Source organism: Pteropus vampyrus, unplaced genomic scaffold (genome assembly GCF_000151845.1).
Source record: "Pteropus vampyrus isolate Shadow unplaced genomic scaffold, Pvam_2.0 Scaffold64, whole genome shotgun sequence".
NCBI classification, from domain to species: Eukaryota; Metazoa; Chordata; class Mammalia; order Chiroptera; family Pteropodidae; genus Pteropus; species Pteropus vampyrus.
Window position 1 is genome coordinate 2,575,792 of NW_011888845.1, and position 24,359 is coordinate 2,600,150.

Consider the following 24,359-nt stretch of genomic DNA (forward strand, 5'->3'; position numbering starts at 1 on the left):
AGATTTCGTAGAGTAGAGTGAAAAAGAAAAAAGACTGTCAGACTCTAAGAAACTTACCTGATATAAATGTTCTATGTTTCAGTCACCAGACTTGGAATTCAGTGTAGTTTTTGCTTGGAACAACTTTCTTAAATTTTCTGAGCCACGGTTTACTCATCTATAAATAAACATATCACTCTCTGCCCTATTTACATGGCATGATTCAAATATCTCACAAGACATTTTTATGAAAGTACTTAGCAATATTTTCTTGGTCTACTCTCCTCAGGCAAAGGCAACAAAGCAAAAATAAATGGAATTACATTAAATTATAAAACTTTTGTACAACAAAGAAAACCATTAAGAAAATGAAAGGAAGAAGATATTTGCAAATCATAATTTGATATAGGATTAATATCTAAAATTTATTTAAAAACTTACACAACTTAATATTAAAAAAGCAAACAGCCCAGTTAAAAAATGGACAGAAGACTTGAACTGACATTTTCCCAAAGAAGATATGAAGATGGCCAACAAGCACATGAAGAGGTACTCAATATCACTAATAGTGATGAAAATGAAAGTCAAAACCACAATGAGATACTACCTCACTTTTGTCAGAATGGCTATTAGCAAAAAGACAAGAAATAGTAAAAGTTGCTGAGGATGTGGAGGAAGGAAACTCTTGTGCACTGTTGGTAGGAATGGATTGTTGCAGCCATTATGGAAAGCAGTATGGAGGTTCCTCAAAAAATTAAAAGTAGAACTACCTTATGATCTAACAATTCCACTTTTGAGTATTTATCCAAAGAAGACAAAATTACTAATTTGAAAAGACAATGAATCTCTATCTTCATTGAAGCTCTGTTTACAATAGTCTAAATATGGAAGCAAAATGAGTGTCCATCGATGGATGAATGAATAAAAAAATTTTTTTTAATGTGATACATATATACAATAGAATATAACTGAGCCATAAAAAAGAGTTAAATCTTTCCTTGTGATAACATGGATGGACCTAGAGGTATTATGCTAAATAAAATAAATCAGAGAAAGGCAAATATCACATGACTACACTTATATGTGTTACTACAGTTATATGTGTTACTCATAGTTACAGGAAACAAACTGATAGTTACCCAAGGCAGGTGTGGTTGAAGGTTGGATGAAACAAGTGAAGGGGATTAAAAGGAAGAAACTTCAGTTATAAAATATATAAGTCATAGGATGTAATGTATAGCATAGGTAACATAGTCAATAATAGTGCAATAACTTTGCATGGTGACAAATGGTAAGTAGACTAATCGTGGTGATCATTTCCCAATGTATATAAATACTGAAACACTATGGTGTACACCTGAAACTAATAGGATGTTGTATGTCAATTACACTTTAATTAATATATATATATGTATATATAAAGTACTTAATGAAAAAACATAGATCATTATCAAAATACTAGGGATTGTGCTATTAAACTAAATAAATATTTTATATTCTAGCTAAATACTGCTGTATCAGTATTTAGCATACTCTTCATTTTCCCGCTTAAAAAAATGCATAGGAGAATGCTGTCTGTCTTTCATAAAAACAGAATCTTATGGATAGTTAGCCACCTTTAAGTTACTCTACAGAACTTGAGTCTTTATAATAAAATACTATGTTTAATTTTATGATGTTATGACAGTATCTGTACCTTCAGATGTTATTCATATTCATGAGTCAATTTGCATATCCTTTAATATTCTCCTGCTTTGCTACACTTGTTGTGATATGCTATCTAAATTACCAGCTCAATTTTCAAAGAGTGTTATAAGTGTGTAGATAGAGGCAGTGATATGCAGTAGCACTTACACAAAGAAATCAAAATATTTTCAGAAACACAATTGAAGCATCTTATGCTAAGGGATTTGTAGTGCTTTCATGTCTATGTCAGTTTCCCTCCACTGTAGGTGAGTGCAAAATCAGATTGTCTAATAATCTGGAAATAATGCTTAGTACTTGTGCTTTCACAATGTCTGACTCTTTTTATTCAGTTCCTTTAATTTCGCTTTCATTAGCCTACTCTAAGCAGATTTTAAAATCTTTTTTTCACCCCATTCTAAAACCGACTTACCAAGTATAGAAGATTAGAAAAGAGTAAAAGTATATTCTAAAAACACAACACCTCCAAGACTTTGATGAGAGAGCATTTTAATTTGTTTAATTTTCAGCCACATTATTTTTTATTGGCCATCTCCTTCATTGTTTGCCACTATCAATAAAACTTAAGAAATCCAGAAATGAAATCATTTCTACTCCATAATTTGCTCTTCTCTGCCATGATTAATATCACCCAGGCACCAAAGTAAAACCTGTGAGTTAATCTAGATTCTTTTTTCTTCTCATTGCTCCCTGTCCTCTTGATCCAATCTAACCCTAAGTGACATTGATGTCACATTCAAATATCTCCCAGGTCATTATCCTTTTTCCACTTCCATTAATTTTGTCCTAGTTTGAACTTTGTTGTTGTTGTTGTTGTTGTTGTTATTTACATTAGTCCTCTCAACTACTGGCCTTCAATCTTGCTAACTCTTGTTGTTGTTGTTGTTTTTCAATTAATAAACTTTGTTTTTTGAGTCTTAGATTTGCAGAAAAATTGAGAAAAAAAAATACAGAGAGTTTCATATACTCCCTCCCACCCTGGTTTTTCCTATTAGTAACATTCTGCATTGGTGTGACTATTTGTTATAATTGAAGAATCAATATTGAAACATTATAAAGTCTACAGTTTACATTCGTGCTCACTCTTTGTGTTAAGAAGGTTTTTTGGGGAGAGTTTGATAAACGCATAATGTTAAGTATCTGTCATTACAGTATCTTAATGAGAAGTTTCACTACTTTACAAACCCCTATGCTCTATTTATTCCTCCCTCTTCCCTCACCTCCAAGCCTCTGAAAACCACTGGTATTTTTTATTATCTCTATTTTTGCCTTTTCTATAAAGTTATAAGTAGAAATCATATAGTATGTAGTGTTTTCAGATTGGCTTCTTTCACTTAACAATATGCACTTTAAAGTTCTTTCCTATATTTTTGTTGCTTGGTAACTCATTTCTTATTATTATTGAATATCATTTCATTGTATGTATTACAATTCGTCCATCCACCAAGAGAGGATATCTTGGTTACTTCTCACTTTTGGCAATAATCAATGAAGCTGCTGTAAATTTTTGAGTGAAGGTTTTATGTGGATATAAGTTTTTGACTCGTTTGGGTAAATACCTACGAGCATGATTGTTAGTTCCTATGGTAATGGTACGTTTAGTTTTTAAAGAAACTGCAAAACTGTCTTCCAAAGTGACTGCCCCATTTTGCATTCCCACCAGCAGTGTATGAGAGTTATTCCACATCCTTATCAGCATTTGGTGTTGTCACTGTTTTGACTATTAGCATTGTAATAGGTATGCAGTATTATTTCCTTGTTTTAATTTACAGTTTTCTAATATATATCAAGGACCATTTCATAAATTCCTTGATTATCTGTAAATATTCTATAGTGAGGTGTTAAAAACTTTTACTCATTTTTTTCAATTGTTTTCAATTGTTTTCTTATTGTTTTATGAGTTCTTTATTTTGTATACAAGCTCTTTATCAGATATATGCTTTATAAATATTCACACTTCATGGATTTTTGTTTTTGTTTTTGTTTTTGGTTTTTTTTTGGTTTGTTTTTTGCTGTTCACTTAACAATATCTTTTATAGAGCAGCAGTTTTTAATTTTAGTCAGGTTTTATTTATCAATGTTACTTTTCTGGATCTTGCTATTGGTATTGTCTTTAAAAACAAATTGTCAAAGCCAGCATTGACAAACCTATGTTATCTTCTGGAAGTTTAACAATTACATTTTACGGCTTCGTTTATGATCTGCTTGGATTTAATTATCATAAAAGGTATAAGGTCAGTGTCTAGATTCTTTTTTTTTTTTTTTGGCATGTGGGCACCCAATTGTTCTAAGAACATTTGTTGAATTTTTTTCCTATTCTGTTGCCTTTGCTTATCAAAAATCAGTTGATAGCATTTGTCTGGGTCTATATCTGTGTTCTCTTTTATGTGCCGTTGATCTATTTGCTTATTCTTTCATCAATACCATACTGACTATTTGGATCATTGTAACTTAACAGTAAGTCTTGGAGTCATGTAGTGTCAGTCCTTTGTTCTTTAATATTGTGTTGGCTATTTTGGATCTTTTGCCTTTCCATTGACTTAGAGTTAATCTGTTGATATTCACAAAGTATCATGCTAGGACTTTGATTGGGATTGCATTGAACCTATAGATCAATGCAATGGGAAGAACTGACATTTTAACGATATTGTTAAATTTTCTTATAAACATAAAATATCTCTCCATTTTTTAAGAACATCTTTGATTTCGCTCACTTACTTTTCATTCTTCACAGTAGCACCTCACTGTGCCTCCGAAAATTTATATATGATATACCATTTTAAGTTTCTTCTTGGCTATCTCTGATCACTTCAATAAAACATGGGCTCCTCTCAAACCCTGAAACTTGTTGACCTCTCCAGCATCATCCTCTGATATTCTCTTCTTCATAGTTTACTGCCCGGCAATACAGATCGATTTATTTTCCTTAATGCACTATTGGCAGACCATTTGAAGTGATCTAAACAGTTTAATCTCTCTTTACTCTTGACTATAACATTAAAGAGGCTTAAAAATTATTTTTATTTCTAGACTCCTTTGAACCTAAAAACAACATCATCAAATATGTCTAATACACTTAATTAAAACTTTACTGAGGTTTCTGTGAAAGATGTTTAGTTCTGATAAAAGATACAAGCCTCAAAAGGAGAACTGGATAAACTGTCTGGGCTATGGTAGGCATCTTACAACTATCAGAGAAATAATAAGACAATAGTAGTTACATTAATCCAACACCTTAAATTTCTGGAGTTACTAAACCAACTGTACAACTGCTTATATTTCTTTATGAAAAAAATAAATGGCCTCATGATTTAAGCTCCTGTTAGTCAGGCTCTCTGTTACTTGTAGCTGAAAGAACTCATAAATGGTTTATGCATAATTTTGTTTGTAAATTTGTGGGTGTTATGATCTCTGCCTAGAATGCAATTCTATTTTATCTATACTTCAAAATTTAAATCAGTTGTCATAACCTTTATAAAATTTTCTTTGATTCCCCTACAGCACTGAGAAAATGAATCATGTCCTATCACCTCTTGTCATTTTTGTAATTATTTGTTTACATGAAAATCTCTCCCATGAGTTATTTTTAAGTAGGGATCAATTTTATTCATTTTTGAATTTCTCTCTTCAAGAAGACTCTGTAATAGAAAAATGTTATTGCTTATCACTGTTTGCCTCAAAGCACATTGTTCTTATGAAGGAACTTATTTAGACTTCCAACTTTAGAGCAAAATCAGTTAAACAAATATGTTTATGTTTAATATTTTCCAACAGTGATTACTTGAATCTTGATCTGTTTCTATTTCTTAGATCTGAGTGAACACTGAATCTTATACATGTTTTCGACATGCATATATTTTGAATGCTTTACTATTTTAAGTAATGACTCAATTTTTTCAAATAGAAATACATGAGTTGAAATAAAATGACAAAATTATATTCAGTAATTTTTAGTTTTAGCCCAATATATTACGTATATAAACTAATTTAATCTGATTGGAACAGAATTTAAATCAAATAATTGTACTGAATTCATTAAAGGGATCTCTCATAAGTTAAAACAATTGCTTTTTAGTCTCCATTCTTTTCTTATTATAAAAATATTGTAAAAAACTTAAAAATATGAAGGAATTTAAAAAAGATATTCACATTCCCATACTATCAAGAGAACCATAGTTAACCTATTTCTCTATTTATTTCTGGTTTTTCATGGATAGATTTATTTTTTAAACAAATACAGCATCATCCTGTGCAGATTCTATAAACTGCATAATTTACTTAAAAATCTATATGATGAACATATTTCCACATTATTATATATTTTGTCTACAAGATTTAAAAACTTATTTTTTAAAAAAATTTGACTTACTGAAAACATACAAAAATAGCATATGCACTTCAATCAACTTCCCCAGATGTTAACATCTTGTACAGCCACAGTAAAGTTATTAATACTAATGAATTAATACTGACCAATACCATTAACTAAACCACAGGCTTGATTTAGATTTCTCTAGTTTTTCTCACTAATGTTCTCTTTCTATTCTAAAATTCAATCCACTTTTCATTTAGCTGTTTGCAGGTTTATTTTTAATGCCTTCATTGTTTTCCATTTCAGGGCCTTATATGATAAAGAATAATAATGAGAGACTGCCTTTATTGAACATTTTCTATAATCCAGGCAGTTTTCAAATACACTAATCCTATGATATAAAAGCAGTTATTTTCAATTTTACAATTGAGGATGCTGAGGCACAGAAAGATCACATATATTGCCAAAAGTCCTATGGCAACACTTGTCAGAGCCAATATTTGAATCCAAGTGCTTTAATCTTCAAATCTATGTTCCTTATCACTTACTAGTAATAGGTATATATAAGTTTGAAATTTTCCCCAGTATAAAGATTATAGCAATTTATATTCCTGCACACACACACACACACACACACATACACACACACACACGCACACACACACACACACGATCATTTTCCTGTAATAAATTCCTAGAAGCAAGAATCTCTAAGTCATTTTCTGAGATTAGCATTGTATTCTGTTTTTGTAAAACAAACAAGTGTAATAGCATCTCCCAAAGTGCTTTTATGAATTCTACATCTTTCAAACTCAGTAGTTGAGAGTAGATTCCAAAACAAGAATTATGTCACACAGGCTGAGTATGTGATAAAAAGCATGCAGATGATTGAAATAAGTGGCAAAGCCTATGGATAATACAGCTACTATGTGTATATAAACGCAAATGAGAATTTAGTGAACTAGAACTGGAGAAATAAAAAGAATTTGGTGTAAATAAAAAAGAATTACTCATTAGTCTGACATAGTTTTTCTGAAGGTTTATGGGCTTACCTATTTATATACTTCATATGTGATAGAGTTCTAATGTGTTTGTGTAGTTTATTACCATATAAGCGAGCTTAGAAAATATTATATTAGTATATCTAAAATATCTGCATAAAGTGTCTCAAAATATTGTACATCTTACCACTAGTTCTATTATTATTCTTATTATGATTATTTGTTCTATAATGTAGTGATAAAGTTTAGTTTTTATGTTTAGCATATGTACCTTCTGTATTTCAGGCAAAGTTCTGTACAGTTGACAAAATATCATCACATTTTATAAATGAAAAAAAAATGACTGCTCAGCTTGATTAGTTTGCCTAAATTTTTTTTTTTGGTTGATTTAAACCCCTGATTTTCAATGTTCACAGCTTGGTGCTTTTCATTAATGCTCGTATGTATTTGTGTTTTATGAAAATCATGACTGAGGGCCAGAATAAATAAATTTATCTCAGAGTAAGATATTTTATAGTATATTTTATGGCATTTTAAAAAGGTAAATATGTCTTGAATAGTCCAAATACTATAAAATGGATATTATTATCATTTTTTAAAAATACCACTTTTTTTGTTCCTCCTCCCACTCTGTCTACCAACCACCTTGTTGCATTCTCATTCTAATACAAAACATGATTAAAAATTATGTTTACTCTACACTGTCTGCTTCAATTCATTGCAGCGTATCTTTTATCTCTGACATTCCGTTAAAATGACTCTCAGGGCATCAGTGCCCTCCTGCTGGACCAGGCCCTACTGGCTCCTTTCTGTTCGTCATCCTTGACTTCCCTCTTGCATATGGAAACTCAGGTCTTTCTTGTTTTCACCTTCTCCCAAGCTTCTTTTCATTCATGTTATCTGCCCATCTCTGTTTGATTATTCTTTCTCACTTATTTATTTATATTTTTCATGAAAAATTTTCAAATGCACATAAAATTAGAGAGAACAGTATAACTCCTCATCCTCATCACCGATGTCCCAAAATATATCAATATTTTGCTATAATTGATATATAATACCCTTTTATTATTGGTTTGTTTTTAACCTTGTTGAAGTATTTTAAAGCGAATCCAAAACATATCACTATATCCTATGCATTCGGTATAAATTTTTTGATACATATGGAAATTTCAGTATCTTAAAGCATATAGATGTTTACTTGTATAACTACAATGCCATTAACCTATTTCAAAGTGTCTAGATCTTATTCAAATTTCCCCCTCTGTGATGTTTGAGTGTTTGTATCCCCTTCAAATTTGTATGTTAAAATTCTAACGCCCAAAGGTGATAGTATTAGTAGGTGAGGGCTTTGGGAGGTGATTAGGTCATGAGGGTGAAATCCTCATGAATGAGTATTGTGCTCTTATAAAAGAGACCCCACAGAGTTCTCTAGCTCCCTGTCATGTGAAGATACAAACAAACAAACAAACAAACAAAAAAACCCACTGTGGAATAGATGCCTCACCTAACCATGCTGGTCCATAATCTTGGACTTCCAGCCTCCAGAACAGTAAGAAAAAATTTTCTATTGTTTATAAGTCTGTGATATTTTGTTATAGTAGCCTGAAAAGACAAGGCACTCTCTTATTATAAAGAAAAAAAAAGTTTCTTTATTGTAGGTTGTGTGTACCGGAATTCATAAAGTGCAGTTATTGAATTTGATTATTATATTTCTATTTTTTTTTCTATCTAGGGCATTCCTTCCTCTTTTTCTCCCATAACATTAAAGAAAAAGTGGTTGTCTTATAGAATGTCCCACTTTATCAAATTGTTGGCTTTCTACATTGTGGTCTTGTTTATATTGTTCTAATGTGGATATTAGCTTAAAGGTTTGATTACGAGTTGTTTGGGAAGGGTGGATTGAGCAGGAATCCTTCATTGATATTGTTATAAAATGAATATTGTTCCTGCCACACTTGCAGCCCCCATTTCTCATTCATTCACACAATTACTTCCAGGCAATGTCTATGTGCAATGCAGTTTTTGGGATCTTTCTCCTTAAAATGAGGAGTTATACTTTAGGTGAGATGCTGGCAATCGTAGTCTTCTTGTGAATATTAACAATGAGACTATTGAATCGAGTTCACAATTTCTTTCTAATTAAATTTGTTCTTATATTTCTCTGGTGGATGGTAGGGTTATTTCTATTCTTTTTGTTAACAAACAATGCCACAATTAATATTTTGTGCATAAAGACTTTGCTATTTTTTGCCATGTGATTTTTGGCTAGATTTTGAAAAGCACTGTTGCTGGATCAGTGGGAAAATTTTGCTGCTTATTTTGTTTTATCCCTTTGGCTTTTTTTATTTTGCATATCCACAACAGAGAAACCTTTTCCCACAACCTCACCAACAGAGAATACTGCCAAACTTTTCACCAATCAAATAAGTGAGAATGATATTGCATTTATAAAACTATTATTAGCTTCGTGTATTGTAAGAGCCACTTTTTTTCCTGTAGTTTCTCTCATCATATTCTTGACTATTTTTCCACTAAATTATGTTTATTTCCTTTTCATTTTTAGGAACCACTTTTTAAAATTAGTGATATTTTCCAATTAATTGTCATTCATCACTCACTACGGTATTTTTATCTGCTTTACAAAAGTTTAAACATGGTATTATTATATCTTTATATAATTCTAATTTATAGTGTATTTCTTTTATGCTTTTGGATTTTTGAGTTACTTTTAGGAATTATTATGAATGGTATCCCCCCTCCATAAAATATATGTTGGAGCCTTAAATCCCAGTATCTCTGAATATGACCCTATTGGAGATAGGGTCTTAATAGAAGTAATCAAGTTAAAATGAGGTCATTAAGGTGGGCCCTAATCCAACATGACTGGTGTCCTTATAAAACTTGGGAATTTAGACACAGAGACAGACACACATAGAGGGAAAATGTGAAGAGACAGAGAGAGGATGGTCACCTAGAAGTAAAGGAGAGGATCTGGAGCAGATTGTTCTTTCTCAGCCCTTGGAAAAAACTAATTTTGTCAGCACCTTGATTTTGGACTTTCAGCCTCCAGAAATGTAATATAATAAATTTCATTTTTTAAGCACTTAATTTGTAATACTTTACTATGGCAACCCTACAAAACTAAAAAACCAATAAGGGACTATTTTCCCCTCACAGGTTTTAAACAAATTTGCCTCTATTTTCTTTTAGTGTTTTAGCACTTTTAGAGACTTTTTTTTCATATTTATTATTTTTTACTATTTAGATTACTGATATTTTTATACTGGGATGTATTACATAAGTACAATTTTAATTTTATCCCTTTTCTTCAAATATCTTGTTTCTACATTATCAGCAAGTCTCTTTTTTTCTACAGATTTGAGATGTCTTTGTTATCATATATTGAGTTTTATTATATACTTGGACTAATTTCTGTAATTTCTGCTCAATTTAATGGTCTGTCTCTGTATTCATGCATCAATACCACACTCATTTATTACGCAGCCTTTAAAAGATGCTTTAATATCTGAAAGTAGCTCCACCTACTCTCACTCACTTTCTCTCTCTCACACATACATATTCTTTGCTTTTCTTTATATCTGTTTATTTGGATATTTTTGCTTTTGTTCTTTTTCTATAGGAAGTTTTAAATGAAACATTTTATCTCCATAGTATAAAAGAGAAAGTTTATTTTCATTTTAATGGCATATTTTTAGTTAACTTAGACAGTATTGACAGATTTTGGATGTTAAATTATTTTTTATCCATAAACATGTAATGTTTTTCTGTATTTTTTTTAACCTTCTTGATTTTCAGAATGAACTTTACATTTTTTAGATTTATGTGTAGGTACTTTATTTTAAATTTTGTTGTTATTTTAAATGGTGACTTTTCATTCATTATATTGCCTAGCTGGTTATTATTTGTTCATATAAATGTTATTAATATTTATACTAATTTTAACACAAGTTTATTAAATTATCTTATTGTCATTTTTAAACTATGTCTTACACTTATCTTAGATATAATTTTACTTTTTTTCTAATTTTTATGCTTCTCTTTGCTTTCTGTGATCACATTTGTAAATATGTCCAATATATTGCTAATTATAATGGTTAATTTTTGTTCCTGACAGTATAAGAAATGATCTTAGAATTCCTCTTTTATGTAATATGCTGAATTTGGGGCTGATCTGTACATAAGCACATATAGCTATTTTGTATGTTATTTTAATATCCATCAATATGTATTTATTTATTTAATCAGAATTTTATCAAATTTTCTCAAAAAGTTTTGAGTATCTATGAACATGATTCTGTGATTTTTTTCCTTAGGTCTATTAATATGATATATTATAATAACTGATTTTTAATATTCAACTGCATGTGCTTTCATGGAATAAATCTGAGTCATTATTTTTATCAATTTTCATAAGTGACATTTGTCTATATTTTTGTGTGTAATATTATAATGTGTTGATATCAATGTGAACTTTGTTTTATAAAATAAAATTGAAAGTTTTGTTCCTTCTGAAGTTTAACTTCAGTAGGACAGCTATGTCTTATAAAAAGCTTTATAGAAAGATAATAAAAAAATTGCTACTACATTATTAAATTGCTCCATTATCTACTCCGGATATACAAGAGTATAGATGACAATGTTTCAATTAATGCCTGCTCAAGATTATAAGTATTTTAGGAGTGATAAATAAATATAGCACTATTCTCCAGGTTTATGTCTTTTTGTATACTATTTTGGCATCTTAAGGATATAGGGAAGAAAGGAAGGTAGAACATCAAAAGCACCATGTTTATTGATTTCAAGATTCAACAAAATGAAGTCTGGAATATGGATTAAGTCATCGTGTCTCTGGTTTTGAGGTTTTAGCCCAAGGACAAAGCAATCTAAAGGCCTATCATAGGCGCTCTTTACTGTTTCTTCAAGTTCCTTTTTATAGTTAAGCATTCTCAGAAGTTTGGAGTCCAAGAAACACATACACAATCCCATACCCCACTTTTCTTTTAAGATATACTGTGTCAGGTTTCATTCAAACCAAACAGAGGGGTTCATGTTGTACTCCAGAACTTTATTCCTAGTAATACAAATATGTTAGAAATTCAGATCTTTCAGTAACCTGAACATTTTGAGAAACTGCCTCAATCGAAGCTGTGAAAAAAGAAAAAGAACTAAAACAACCTCCATCTTTGTCAGGTTAAAAAACGAAATTATCGGTCATGTGGAACGTCCATAACTGTTGGCTAATAAAAGGTATGAAACTGACCACCATTGTCTCTTAAAAATATCTCCCACAGTGGTGGAATGGAATATCTTCCATAAAATCCTTAAAAGCATTGTTTTGTAAGGCATAGCTCTTGCATCATTCCTAGAGTAAGGAAGAAATACATAGTTAATAAGTATAAATTCATACATTCATAAATAAAATTTAAAAAATGCCAAGAGACTAATTAATTTTAAAGAAGAGATAATCATCTCCTGTATGTACAGCAAGAGTTTCTCTCCAGAGCCATTTCTATTCCCTACTGCATTCATTAACTAGAGAGAGAAAGTCTCAGATGAAACTTTTATATCAGTGAAGTATCAGATGCTTATCACTATGTGCAATCGACTTCATGTTGACATATGTAGAGTCTGTGATCCTTTCAACCATTAATTTGAAAACTTTAAAGTAGTATTAGCCTATGGTAGCATTAGCCAAAAATTTAACACTGCTATATTTTTTACACATCAGTCAGTGTCATTTGAAAAACTTACTTTTAAAGATTGCCTTCGATCCATTTTCCAGGTGTGTAGTATGATCGCACATGATTTCTTACTCAAGATTTTATATATTGAGGAAAATATAACCTTCCCTGAAGCTTTTAGCTTTTATTTTCCATTTTAGTTTTTTATTAATAGTAGGGGGAAAAAGTCTTTTTAATTGGATTGTTTTGAATACGTACATAGTAAAACCTCAAGAAAGTTTAATAGTTAATAGCTTTTATTACTTACTGTTTTTTATGCAATTAATATTTGTATTCTATTGCATAAGGGCTTTGCATGTAAAGAAAATTTTAATTAATTTATAGTGTAAAACAAAACTTTACTAATGAATCTTTTCTTAATTTTTTATAGGATATATAAAATTATGTTTATTTAGTTTATTTCCTCTGTCGATCCCAAAGAAAAGACTCCTTGAGTTTGCCACTATAGTCATACATTTTAAATTCTCTGCATTTTCTCTGCTATTGTGTTGACTTAATCTGTGATTTGAATGATTAAGCCGCACAACACTTTCTGCATTTCCTCTCTCCAATGTTTGTCTCCAGCTGCTCTTTGTTGAAGGTTTTGTTCTCTTTTCAACAGGAAGGAATATCCACCCACACCAGCTTGAAGTGCTTTATTAACGTCAACTAAAGATGTAAAACAGAAAGTAGAAATCTCAATATCAAGTACTTTTTTTTTTTTTTTGGTAAAAGTAAAAGAAAGTATATTGGAGATGTTAAATAATATGCATTAGGTAACTTTTATGAGTCTCACATTTTTAGATAAATTATCTCACTTAACCCTCAAAACAGACTTTCAAATGATGTGTGAAACATAATAGTCATAAGATTTTTTTTTTATTTTATGAACTACCAGACTGGTAGTAATTCTCAATTTGGAATACAAACCCAGCCTGTTAATTTTCAGAATACATGCTCATTCATCTCTGTCATCATGATAGGTGTAATGGGTATTTAATGGTTTTAGTCACCCTGCATTTAACCTTATGTTTCTGGAATACAATATTGTGATCTGCCTTCCATAGTGCACGCTGGAAAGTTCAGATACTTGCTCTCTATAACCTTTGACAGCTGGATCAGGGTCCATGGCCTAGATTTGTCCCATCAGATACACCAGCATGAAGTTTTGAATCTTCAGTGAGTGTCACAAAAAAAGCAAGGGGAGTTCAGAATTTACTTTTGTGGTGGCAACACTGCCATCCAGTGTCCAAAGGTCTATGGTGGCCACTCAAGTAGCAGCAGTGGTAGTTATTATATAAGCTGCTGTATCTCCCTTTGTTTCTCCGATTTTTAGTGTCAGTTCTCTAAGCTGCTTCTTTAGTCTTTTCCCCATCAATTTGGTAGGCTACTCAAAATACACTCTTAGAATTTCTGTTCTGCTTATGTTAACTAAAGTTAATTTCTATATTTTGCAACTAAGAACCTAAACTAATATAAATGATAATAAATCAGATTTCTAGTGGTTAATGCCAATAATAGATAAAAGAGGTGTAATAAACGTGACATAGTGGTAATAACATTTAAAATATTGTCAAAGTTGATAGGAAAAACATACAAGCAACCAAAGTAGCCACTTAAAACTAAGGTATTTATATTAAAGGATCATTTTCCTGAATATATTAATGCATAGAAATTCAACATTTGTAGTTTAGCAGCATCAATACGGTACACATTTACTCATGCTAATTCACATAACTTTCTTCTTATGAACCAGTTCTAGTTCTCATTTGGTAATTTAAAAATAAATTCCTAATTTATATTATCTTTTTTTAGGGGTTGCTCACTTGTATTAATTCAGGAGTATTGACGTATCTTTTTTCTTAAATAATTGGCTTTATTCTCTTTCTGAAGTACTGGCATGTAAAAACCAGTCCTAATTTTGTGTGTCCTGATTCCTTGCTTTCTAATCTTATTTGAATGTACATTTTAAGAATCTTAAAATGGTTAATAGTAATAAGACACCACAAATCAAATCGTCTCATTTAATAAGCATGCAAATTGCTGGAGAAATTATGTATCCGGCTCCAAGCATCAGCTCCTGAGCATGAGTTCAAGTCTCTTTATGTTGCTTATTTGTTAATGACTTACTATGTGCTAAGAATTGCTATTATATAGGTACATATAAATGCTTTAATTATTGACTTATTTAATCTTCCTAACAACAAAAATAGGTGCAATCATTATATCCATTTTACAGATAAGAAAACCAAGGCATCTAAAACCTGGGTAAAACTTGCCTAAGGTCACAGAGCTAGTCGGTGTCAGAGCCAGCAGGCGAACATAGGTCACCTGGCCTTACACTCTGCTCTCCCAGCCACTGGACTCTGCTGCCTCCTAGATTTTGGGTGCTTCCAAAAGAGTGATCTAAGTTATTTGGCCATATATTTATTAGACTTCTGTTTTTATTCCCCAAAGATATATCAGATATTATAAAATCTATTTGATTTTATTTCACATTTCAAAATATATTCTCTAAGATTGATCTTTAAGGTCATTTATTTAAACAAATTAGAATTTTTATATCTGAAAAGGTATTAAGCCATTGAAATAGCCACTTATACCATTGACATTGCTTTTGTTTAAGATGTATCTGAATTGCCATTAGACAGAAAGTCCTTATTCTTTGGGGCAAAGAAGCAATAACTTTTCAAAAGTAATTCTTGTTGAGGGCATTGTCAAAATGCATAAGTATAATGGACAAACTATATTCTATATCTCATTTTTTTATGTGATCTAGAAGGCATGCCAAAGATGAAGTTCTCTAGATGTTTTGAGACATCGTAGCATCCTTAACATTAGTAGATACTGTCCCAGGTTTGTAATATTGAGAAGGACAAACTTTGTCCTTTGGACATTATCAATTATACATCCAATAATACTATATTATAAATGCACGGAACATGAATCTTCTCTGTCATTTCTTCTATATTCCTGGTATGATAGATGTGGAGTATGGGACACAGACAAACTGACTTCATTTTGGGTAAGCTAGAACATTAAAAAGAACAGATGGTGTGCCAGAAGATAAAAACAAGAACAGGAAAAACATTTTGATTGCTTTATTTTTACCTTTTTTAGCTTAATTTCACAAAGAAGGGGTTAAAATATAAAATTATATCATTTTTATTAATGATTTCTATTGTTAAAGTTTTTGATTGATATTGTTTTTCAGAATCTCATGTTTTAAGGCTTTGCAAGAATACATATATCCTTACATTAGTAATTCATAAAATTATATGTCAGAGTTTTCTATTTATATTCTTAAATAGTATCTTTGCCAAATCAGGAAATAAAACAAGTATGTAGCTCAAAACAAAAAACAAAAAAAAAAAAAAACAAAAAAAAACAACAAAAAAAACCTTTACAAAATATCTATTCAAATGGTGCAAATTTAAAAAAAAATGCTGAATTGTAGTGACTATTTGTGAAATAATTATGCACTGGCACAAGGATATATTTTCCACGTCCTCTCAGCTGCTTCTAGAATTCATTTATTTATCCTTATCATCTAATTAAGTTTAGCACCAATGGCCAAACTGGAAAAAATTTAATCTATATTACAAGGAGAAAGGAGCTTATATGAAATATCTAGGTACACTTGAACTTAGGAAAAATGAACTTATTTTAATGATTTAAAAATCATTACAAAATGAGAGCTCTTGGTTCAGTAAACATCTAATATATTAAAATAACTTTTGGTAAATTGTAAAACCTAACAAAGCTCTACTGGGAATTTATTTTCTTGTTATAGTATATCTTTTTTCCTGTTTCCATTCCTCATAAAATTTGGTACATCTCACGCAGTTAAGTCATCCTGAACTTGTTTACTTATGGTCAAATATTTCACTTGCTTCTTCTGAAGAAATTGTGAAAAAGGAGATAACTCATTCACTGCAGCATGAATTTATGTTTCCCAAGTCACCTAATAGTTTGCTAACTTGGTTGGAATTTATAGACTGGTTTGTTGTGGGGAGCATTATTTCTACCATAAGAATACCTTTTATATAGTACTCTACAGAACATACTGAATAACCCGTGGCTTAGTGTTTTGAATATTACGATGAAGGAATAATTTTAGAGTGATGAACTTCATGGACAGGACAGCATTTTGCTCTTTTATAGTTGTGTTCATATATTATTTTTGCATTATTGGATTTAATTTTCCAAATGTTTTTTTGGATATGTTCAATTTGAGATAAGTTACAAGATGCCTTAATGAAATCACCAAAAACTTATTTATATACTGAAGGCATTGTTGAAAACATTTATCATTTATAGACATATTTTGTGTAACTTAAGCAATTTCAACATCTATTTCAAATATGTCTTTCAAGATCTGTCCAATTATATATTTCTTTCTAATTCCTGAACTATTATTCAAATGAGGGTTTTTATTATGTATCTTAAAGTGATGTATTTCACTTTAAAAGTCTGATAGATAACTAAAGGCAAGAGATAGAGAACCAATGGAAACACCTGCTCCTGAACTCTCCAAAGCTCTTAGAACAAAACAAATTCACATGTTTGAAATTCTTCTCTCCCAAATTTTCTCATTTCCTTTGTACTCTAATTTCAGTTACACTTGATTCTCTACATAATTATCTTTATTAATATAATATGATCAACTTGAGATTTTTATTTTGACATAAAATATTCTCAAACACATTTATTTAGCAGTAATTGTCCAAACCACTGTGACAGAGCAAAAACTTGCTTCTTTTTAGGTGGGGGAAGTTTCAGTGCCTTCATGTTGCATTGCTACATCTCATTCAAGTCAAAATTATCCTTTTGCTACTTACATTTATATTCTCAGATAACTTTCATTTCAGCTAGCTGGCAAGGATTCATTCATTCATTCAAAAATTTATTTAATGTACACTTTGCTTTACTTGTATTTAAAAGTTCAAAAGAAATATCAAGGAATGTACAATTCTTGAATGAGATAAGGAGGTTAACCAACAGAGACACATTAAATACACAAGAAACAAATCTATCAGGCATCATATGTATTTTAAAAGGGAAACATATTTAGCTGAATTGATGGATTCATGACAATGTAATACAAGGCAGGAGGGGGAAAAGGATCTTTATTTCTCCTAATATTCTTAAACTATTTCTACAGATTTTTCTCCCTAGGTAAAGCCTGGGCCCATTTCTTAGCTTTCCAAATAATTTTCAGCTTAAAAATTATAAAATTAAAAAAGCATCTGAAAATAAGCAACTCCTCAGTGTCTGCCTGTGAACTCGAAAAATTATCTTAGGATAATTTTCAGCCACCACAACTGGAAGCTATCTAAATAAATTTAATACCTCATGAAGTATTGGGGGGCATGGCAAACATTATATATTTTAAAGATATTTTTATAATAAATTGCTTAAATATGTACGTTAAAATGTTGACTGCTCCAAAAGCCAAGCTAAGTCGATATGGTATTTTCTAACTAGGAGCTCAAAATCTCAGAAAGAAAACACTGATGTTGAATGAATGACATAAGGTTAAAAGAACTGAATAAATGAAAACTTAATCTTATTTCTAAATTGATATTGTGCATAGGAAGAAAAAAGATATACACTGTAACAGACAACTTGAGTGATATGACAGAAGTTCATAGAGGATAGAAAAATAATAAATGCTCTTTCAATTAAACAAAGATTGTTAGAAGAGATACAACTTGCCGATCGGAGTATGTGGAGGAGAGACTGTTTCGTGACATGACTGCTGTTTGTCCCATGAGCTGGACCCAGGCCAGAACAGAAATTGCTTACTACGGAGCCCCCTCAAAGACTGATCATGATTGATGTTCATTCTGAAATAAATCAAAATGCCTGCCTCCTGCTACATGCTGGTTCCCGGAACGGGCCATTGTCTTGATCTGGTCAAGCATGGAAAGTAATTTCCCGAGTACCTCATAGCATTCATGTATCAGTACTGGTGACTCTTCCTTCCCTTTACTCTACATAGTTCTTTGGCGCCTGCCAAGTGGTGCAGAGAATATCATCTTCTTCTTGCAGCCACCCAAGACACAACTTCTATGTTAGTTTCCCCTCTAAACTCTTTTAGTTGTCAGACTGGAGTGGCTAGCCTCTTTCTTCCATCTTTCCCTGCCTTCTGCTTAGAGAAGCAGATTTTTCAGTCCGGGGGCTTTTCTCTGAGTCTTCGTACTAACAAAGTAGGAATGTTAGAATATATGCCACTTGAGGGATCAAGAGAAGGTTCTGTATAAGATAAGAAATTAGAATGTAATGAAATTATACTAAGTCCATTTTTTGAGGCTTTGGGCAAACTCTAGGCTACCTCAGTGGTATTGTGTTCAAACCTAAATCTCTAGTCATCCTCAAGGATCACCTGCTCCAGGGCACCACGTGGAATCTTGGATAGTCAATTCGAATGCCACTGTTGCCCTAAGATACAGTAAAACTTGAAGTACTTCTAGAAACACTAAAGGATTATAGGAAATAGATTATTAGGGTGATTGCTAATTTTACACAGTTGCTTCATTAGAGACATTATCGAGTATTAGAATAGCTCAATGCTTTCCAAAGAATATTCTGGCAACACTAGTCTTACAAGTTGCTCTGCACAAAGAAAGGAAGGGGAAAAATGATTCCATTTTAAAATGAGTTTTAAGTGCTATATACTATATACTCCTTTTAAATAGCTACAATATACATTAATATATTTTTGAATCTGAGGAGTACAACCTTAGAAAAGCCTTAACTTGTTTGAACTAGACATTTAAACATTATTTGAATACGGAAATCAGAAAATCACTTAATGCTAACTGATAACTTGTTAAATTCTGAGAATACACTTTGTGAGGGCTTGGTCCAATTGCTTCTGATCTTAAGATATGTGAATATATTTCAAAAGAACTATCAAAACTGTAAATTGTATATATAAATTTGGATATATTTAAATGCTTTCATATATACATATAGATTTTTATTCATTATCGAATATCTATGACTTTAAATGTTGGAAACCCATTGACTAGGAAAAATATTCTTAAAGAACAACAAAAAAGTTCCATGTACCTAATGATAGTTTAATAACTTTTAATTATTATTATTATTATTAAGCACAAATTTAAGTCATTATTTTAAATTATTTTATAACATAGTCAATGTATCTGAATATAAATATCTTTATTTACACACATCTCTTTTTGGATTTGATAAGTCTCAAGATTTTCTGTAAAGTTGATCTGTGTTTAGTAAATACTATTTTTCCCAAGAAAATCATGCCTTTTTACTTAAAAAAAAGAAGAACAACAGAACACAGTCGTTTCTGGCTAATCACTTAAAAATATACATAACCTAAAATAATTTTAAAAGAAAAATAATAATTTTGCTTATCAGTGTACAGTGTTATACAATAAAACAGAAAGTAAAAAAAAAAAAAAATACTGACCATAAAAATATGCTACCAGTCAATGGAACCGAGTATCCAGAAAATCCATAAATAGGCCCACGTAAATATAGTCAACTGATCTTTGTCAAAAGGGCAAAGGAAATTCAAAGAAGAAAGGATAATTTTTTCACAAATACAGCTAGAACAATTGAATATTTATATATAAAAAGTGAATCTAGACACAGACTTTATATTCTTCACAAAAATTAAAATACATCATAGATCTAAGTGTAAAATAAAACAAGACCTAAGTGTAAAAATACATCATAGACCTAAGTGTAAAATAAAACAAGACCTAAGTGTAAAAATACATCATAGACCTAAGTGTAAAATAAAACTCCTAGAAGATAAAAATAGGAGAAAACTTAGGTGTCCATGTGTTTGACAATGCTTTTTTAGATACAGCATCAAAAGTCCAAACCATGAAACACCAAAAAAAAATTAACTAAAAAAAAAAAACCCAACAACTTCTGCTCTGAAAAGTACACTGTTAAGAGAATGTAAAGATAAGCCACAAACTGAGAGATAATATTTGCAAAACACAAAGCTGATAAAGGACTGTATCCAAAATATATAAAGATTTTCTAAAACCAAACAAATAGCCTAATTAAAAAGTGGGCTAAATATTTCACCAGACATCTCACCGAAGAACATATACAGATGGTCAACACACATATAAAAAGATGCTCAACATCATATGTTATTAGGGAATTGCAAATTAAAACAAGGAGATACCATTACACACCTATTGGGATGGCTAAAATCCACAACAGAGAGAGTACCAAATAATGACAAGAATGTGAAGAAACAAACTCTCATTCATTGCTGGTGGGAATTTAAAGTGGGATGGTCACTTTGGAAAGCACTTTCATAATTTCTTACAAAACTAAACATAGTCTTACTATATGATCCAGCAATTGTGCTTCTGGTATTTATCCTAATGAGATGAAAATGTCTGACCACACAAACACTTGCACATAAATGTTTATAGTGACTTTATTCACAATTGCCATATCTTGGAAGCAACCAAGATGTCCTTCATTGATTAATGAACAAGTTGAGGGATATCCATACAATGAAATATTCAACAATAAAAATAAATGAGCTATCGAACCACAAAAAGTCATGAAGGAAACTTAAATGCATTAAAGAATTAAATTAAAAAAATCCAATCTGAAAAGGCTACATAACTGTCTAATTATATTGCATGCTGAGGGAAAAAAAAGAAAACAACTACTGAGACAGTAAAAAGAGCAGTGTTTCCAGGGTTTGGGGGAAAAATAAGGAGGATGACTAGATTGAGCACAGGGTATTTTTAGAATGGTGCAACTAAGTATGATACTGTAATGATGAATACATATCACTACACTTTTGCTATAACCAATAGAATGCACAACATAAAGATGAAATGTTAGTGTAAACTTTGGTCTTTAGTCACTAATATTGTATTGATACTGGCTCACCAGTTGAAACAAATATACCACAGTACTACAAAATGTTAACAATAAGACAAACTGTGAGAGAGGATCAGGGATTATAAGAGAAATTTCAGTACTCACTGCTCAAATTTTCTGTAAATCTAAAACTGCTCTAAAAATAAATTTTATTAATTAAAAAGTTTAAATATGGAGCCTCAAATAGTATATGCCCCAACATGAGAAATTATTTCTAAACTAGAAAAATTATCTAAATGAATTAATGTGATGCTTACTTAATCATTTTTTCTATCCTCAAAATTAATTTTTATTTATTTTTTTACTTATTCCCAGGTACTTTCACCCATAGAAACTTTTATATTAGCCTTGGTTGTAGGCGGCAATGCATAAAACCAGAAGTTGAAATTTTTATTGGCAGTTAGCCAATGAGATCCACCCATTAGTAGATTAAACTTTTTCTTTCTCAGAAGAAAACAATTTGCTGATTTATATTACAGTTAGTATCCTGAGAGCTTGATGCAACTTCAGATGTTTGTAAGTACTGCTGATTTCAAATTGGTTACATATTACTTGCAGCGAATTAAGGGGTAAAAGAGAGAACGGCTGGATAGAGGAATTTTGATAAGTCAGGAACCTTTTCCTGGAAATTATGCCATTCTCTTAGATTGGCCCAGCAGATCCAGAGCCTCTCTCCCTGTGCACTGACATCGAATGAAGCCACATACGTACGCAGCGGGCTGTAGATGAGTCTCACATAAGCAGACATGTCCTAAGGTAAATTTTAAAAGCTAAACTTGATTCGAGCTAAATCTATTGAAGATTACCATTTCATGGGTAAATTTAATCTCCTACTAGTCACTTTAAAATATTTTACTAGGTTGTTCAGATCCAGAAGAAGAGCTATATTGAGAAATATATAGTACTCAGTGCATGGAGGGTTGGAAGGTGGCCTGAGATGTTAAAGGAAAAAATGCAGAATAAATGTAAGATGAAATGTGTGAAAGATCTTGTTTAGGCAGGCATTGTTTTCTACAATATAAAATTGCATTAACGTCACGAATGTAATCAGTTAGCATTTGTGCACAAGTATGTGCCCATACACAAATGCAGTCAAGGTACTACCTCAGATATTCAAACTAAGAAATAGAGAGTTATCTGAGGACAATTTCTGTGGTTACTTTTTTCCTAATAAAGTTTCTAGGTTGAGACATCACTGCTTTTCAGCATGTGTTTATGATAACCTCTTTATGTCAGTCAGCCTAATATTCTAAACTTTCAATTTATTTCCTGTCTCTGCAAACTAGATAATAACCTCCAATGCAAAATTTTGCTGAAAATTCTCAAAAAGTATATATAATATGAATACCTCTTTTGTCTCAAATGACAGCAATATCTTCTGAGAATCTGACTGAGTAGTAAAGAGCCAGCTTCCTTATTTGTCCTTAGTTCGTATAAGATAATACTTTTATTTTGACCCCTTTCTTGTCTCTAATCCTATATTTTTTTTGTTCAACTTTTGAAGAGTTTGAGTTTATAAATATGTTTGCAATATCTATTACTTATTTCAAGTCTTATCTTATTTAAACCAATACTGGATATTGTTTTCTTGGTCATGAACCTCTCAATTTGAAAGCTTTGATATTTTCAATTCCCAAACGTGAAGAAACCCACAGAAATTAACATTTAAGCTCACATATGCAAAATAAGAGTTAGATTGTTTCAAAACATTCTCATCAGTAATAACATCAGCCTATTACGTAGGTGGAAATTCACCCTGGGTCTTATTTTATTTTTTCGTTCAAAATGACCCTGGGACAGTTCAAATCCTTCTATGTGCAGAAATTCATGGGGCTCTGAGTAGAATGGAAGGTAGAAAGAGTGACATCAACTCAGGACAAAAACTCAACTGGTGCTGTGAACTGTTGCCTCCACAATAGTTTGTTCCTCTGTCTCACTAAATGTCATTTCAGGGACACTAAATGTCCTTGAAACTGGGAGATCACGTGACCCCAAATTTGGGAGAATGAACACATTATTAATTTAAATAGTTAAGTTTAAATATGCTTTAAATCATATATTCCTTAAAAATTTATTTCTTATCTATTTTTGTTCTAATCTTTTATCATCATCTTGTACTTAATTATTTGATTATGGTCACTAAAAAATAATAACAGAAGATATTGATTTTTAAAATGTCTAATCTGTGAATAGATGCTATTAATTGACATCAATAAATTTACAAATTACCCAGAAATTACATGGTGAGGGGTTTCGGTATTCCTCGACATTTTAAAATTTATAGTTTCTTTTAATAACTATAAAAATATAATTCACTTCCCAATCCTCAATCCAGAAATGGTAAAATATTCTTCTGTAAAATTCTTCCCATTTGATTCTTAATATTTCATCTACTTTATTATTTGAATCAGATAAGATAGTTTTATGGAAGATTATTTTGCCTATTACATAACTTTTTTTTTTTTTTTTTACTTTCAATTAAACAGATTGCGAGCTAGAATTAATGATATCTTTCCAAACACAAGGGGACTTATTTCTCTGAATGAAAATCATTGGACTAGGTAAATTTAGGATTATCAGAATTTTATTGAGTCTTTTCTCTAAGACAAAGATCAGTTTACTCTGCCACTTATTTTAATATACATGGAAGTTCAAAATGCAGTGTTATATCTTTGCCACAGGGGAGTCTAGACTCTGGTGTGATATCTGAGC

General features: G+C 31.0%; 1 pseudogene; it reads left to right on the top strand.

The window, feature by feature from the left end:
* Nucleotides 1–21,927: 21,927 nt before the first annotated feature.
* The window catches only part of LOC105292807, a 98,153-nt pseudogene continuing 95,721 nt past the window's right edge, over nucleotides 21,928–24,359 (top strand).